This window comes from Lactuca serriola, chromosome 5 (genome assembly GCF_051521515.1).
Source record: "Lactuca serriola cultivar US96UC23 chromosome 5, Lser_US96UC23_V15, whole genome shotgun sequence".
In the NCBI taxonomy this organism is placed as follows: Eukaryota; Viridiplantae; Streptophyta; class Magnoliopsida; order Asterales; family Asteraceae; genus Lactuca; species Lactuca serriola.
In genome coordinates, this window is record NC_136412.1 from 193,774,605 (window position 1) to 193,778,782 (window position 4,178).

The following is a 4,178-nucleotide window of genomic DNA, read 5'->3' on the forward strand; positions in this document are numbered from 1 at the left end:
TTAGACATTTATATTAATATGTTAAATAACACAAAACAATTAAACATTACATGAGATTGGTAAGATGACGATCATGTCCTTAATGAATTACTTTTGATCCAACGCTCCACTTTTAGTTCTCGGGTTCTCGGGAAATTATGAGTTCTCAACCGATATATATATATATATATATATATATATATATATATATATATATATATATATATATATATATATATATATATATATATATATATATAGTATTTACTTTCAAAACTAAAATGTGGAACACTTCCTAAAAATCAAAACAAAAATAAAATCAAACTAAAAGAAGAGAAGAAATGCAGTGATAATCTTTTAACAGAAAACCTGAAAGTTTGACTTTTTAGCTTCTGATCGGAAACAACATCAGAGAAACCAACCGGATTTTGTTACTTCAATTATCTTAATATCACTAACTGTCTAGCCATTAAAGTTTTTAACCTTTTGTGCTCGATTAAGCTTCTGTTTGCCAAACTCAGTTTGACCTGGTCAATAGTTTTTTAGGTTAACCAAACCTTGTTTAGTAAAATTAACAGAAAAAATTATTATGACTTATACCTTCTATATAACCTTGTAAAATTGAGCTAAACATTAGTACTTTGGGAACTCAATAACACGTTTTTGTGCCTAAGCTACTCATTACTGTATGAATCGATAATTATCAAACCTCCTTGATTCACATTTCACCAATACACTAACATAAGAAGTAAAAGAAAGGAATTCATGTTGTTTAAGATAAAGTCAAAAAGGTGTTACAGATCATCTCGTTTTTGTTAGTGCTAAATGTTAAAATATCAAAACATGTGTGAACAGTAAAAGCCAATGTGTGAACTTTGAAGTCTAAATTCAAAATGGCTTAATATATGGCATTATCCATTTTCACAATACAATTGTCCAAAAGTAAAATGAACTTACCAATTTATCCCTTTCATTGACCATAATATTCATTTACCATAATAAGAAACTTCAACTTCGTTGTTTTTTTTCTTGAAAATGTGTTTTTTTGGTCACTTAAAATTAATTTTTTACTTATCATCTCAGTAGATGTAAGACCATTATATTATGTGGGTTAATTAAAAATAAATAAATATAAAGGTTTAAATATTTACAAACTTTAAATTTATAAAAAAGTAAGAAAAATCATGAATTATTAAAATTGATTTTTTTATCTTTTAAATTTAAAAAAATAAACTAATGAGCTTTAATGTAGAAATTTTGAAATAAAAAGGTAAGTCCATTAATGAAATTGATATTCAATTATTACTACAATCATTGTAATTATTATATTAAAGTATTATGTAAAATTTATTAAAATAGAAAAAAACTAATAAAATGACATGTAAAAAAGAAAATAATCATAAAATGATATTTTGCAAATTGAATAAGAGTGTCACTTGTGACAAAAAAAAAAAAAAAAAAAAAAAAAAAAAAAAAAAAAAACTTTCATTTATTAGAGTGGAGATTCCAATTCAAATATCTAGTAATTACTTTCAAAACCCATATATGAACACTTCCTAAATGAAGGATCAAAAACCAAATCAAAAGAGAAGGGGGGAAAAAGAGAAAAGTGTAAGAAGGATTTGAAAAAAAGGGACGCACGTAGGAGAAGGGTTTGAGAACACAAGAAATGCAGTGAGAGTCAATGTCGAAAACTTGAAATCAGGCAGTAGAGAAATTAATTGGATTTTGTCACAAATGTTCATCTCTTTTCTTACTTTATTAATCTTGATAATATTAATTTTCATTCCATAAAATTTCCTTACTTTTTGAGCTTCTAATGAGGTGATACATAGCTAAATGGCTAAACCCAAATCGACTAAGCTTCTTTTGCCAAACCTCACCTAAATAAAATTCATAGAAAAAAGTTAAGAGTTAGGACTTATACATTCTTTATACGTTTTAAGTATACAAGTGTTTATAAACCTTGTTTTTATTTATAATGCAATTGTATATAAGTTAGTAGAACCATTATACTCCTTGATAAGTGGAGTTGAATAAAAGTACTTACCCATTCTCACAGTACCTTTGGCCAAAAGTAAAAGAGATAATGACTTAAAAAGGTAATATATTATTTGATTTGTACATATTTAGTCACTGATTTTTTTTTCGTTCACATCAACTTGTTAAACTGTATACATTTAGTCCTTATGACCGGCTACTTCAGGTTAGCCGGTAAAAAGGAATTAATAGGGTAATATATTTCTCACTTTGTACACATTTAAACCTTAATATATTTCTACACATTTAGTCATTAATATTTTTTTGTTGCAAAATAAGTCATTTTTGTTTTTGTACTCATTCAGTACTTATGAATGATTTCTTTAGGTTTTTCTCGCGACATCTTACATGGGATAGCCATATGGTGGTGGGATAGGTTGATGTAGTCCTGTTATATGCTGTAGGCCAAGATACCTGATGTGGGTCGACTGTAAGTCATAGACACGGAGGCTAGAGAAGAGTGGTTGGGTTAAGGCGGCATGCTGAGAAACCCTGGCTATTCTGGTCCGATGACTGATTGGACCTGTTGCATGTTGGCATTCCAGTCCGATGACTGATTAGGCTAAGGTATTCCAATATGATGAGTGTGGGCCCGTTATGCATGATAATACGTTTGTTGTATCGAGTATTTTGGTGGAAACTCATTAAACTTTGTGCTTACCTAGTTGTTGATGTTTTCAGGTTCTATCGTTAATCGTGGGAAGGAGAAGACATGACTGTACACACTCATCAATAGTATTGAGGACTCCGTGTTTCATATATTACTCTGATTTTCGATAAATGTATTTTGGAATAAATGTTTTTTTCTTAATAATAGATTTATAATTAGGGACTTTTGCCTTATTTAAAAATGAAAATTTTTTGTTGTGAAAATGAGATGTTACACATAAACATCAAAAACCTCACACATTTCATCAATGATTATCCCACATTCATAATTACTGAATGAGTACAAAAACAAAAATGACTTATTTTGAAACAAAAAAAATATTAAAGACTAAATGTGTACGAAAATATTAAGGACTAAATGTGTACAAAATGAGAAATATATTACCCTATTAAATCATTTTTCCCGGCTAACGTAACCGGTCATAAGGACTGAATGTGTACAGTTCAACAAGTTGAAGGGGTAAATGTGAACGAAAAAAAAGTCAGTGGCCAAATGTGTACAAATCGAAAAATATATTACCCTTTTAAGTCATTATCCCAAGTAAAAGGAACGTTTACCTATTTATCCACTTCATTTACCAACATATGAAACTCTAACTTCCTAAGATTGTTTTTTTGTTCTTCACGAAAATGTTCTTTTTTTGGTCCAACTAAAATTAATCTTTCACGAAACATCTAATTCCAGTTATTATATCTAGTAATTTCTATCAAAACCCATATACATGAACAATTAACACCTCCTAAAAAACAAATCAAAAACCAAATCAAAGTAAGTGAAGGGGAAAAAGAAGAGAAAAGTAGGAGAAGGGTTTAAAAGAGAGGGATGCATGTATGGGGTTCTTCCCACATCGGCTACTTGAATGAAACAGAAGGTATCAAAGTCATTACTTAAACTAAGCAACTGGGAACTTAGAAGGCATTCAACCATGCAGTGAGCACAAAGCGAACTATTATTTTGCCTTTTACTAAAGAATACCGTGTGCTTGTTGCATTAAGTGGCATACGCCTATTTTTGGAGAGTTCTTTTCATTAGGGCTCCAACCAATTTTCAAAGTTAAAGTTTCTAATTGTCGAAATTGAAAATTTCTAATTGGTTTCGAGCCCTAGAAGTTGAGTGCATAGCATCAGGAGAACTAACCTGATTTTATAACGAGAGAGACAAAAATGGACAATCGAAAATCCTCTTACGAAGAAATCAATCAAAGGGTCCTAATGAAACATTAAAATCATGCAATTTCGATCATCTATATATAAACCTTTCTAAGTATGTTGTTTTGCATAATTTTGGTTGAAAACAAGTAAACAAAGTAGAAAAGAACAAAAATACTCCTATATCACTATAAACAACACATTTCACAGAATAACAGTTTCACCTTATATAATAAGTCACAAATAATAAAAATAAATGAAGGTTCCAACTAATCTTTAAAGTTCAAAATTATTGTAGTTCTTTATAATTAATTATCAATGGAGTTAAATAACAATATTTT

The 4,178-nt window shown here is 29.1% G+C and overlaps 1 non-coding gene across 1 annotated transcript; it reads left to right on the forward strand.

The window, feature by feature from the left end:
* Positions 1 to 3,610: 3,610 nt before the first annotated feature.
* Positions 3,611 to 3,726, forward strand: LOC145055803 (U5 spliceosomal RNA). The gene has a single exon (XR_013685357.1). It is a non-coding gene; the product is annotated as a U5 spliceosomal RNA (small nuclear RNA).
* The last annotated feature ends 452 nt before the right edge of the window (positions 3,727 to 4,178 follow it).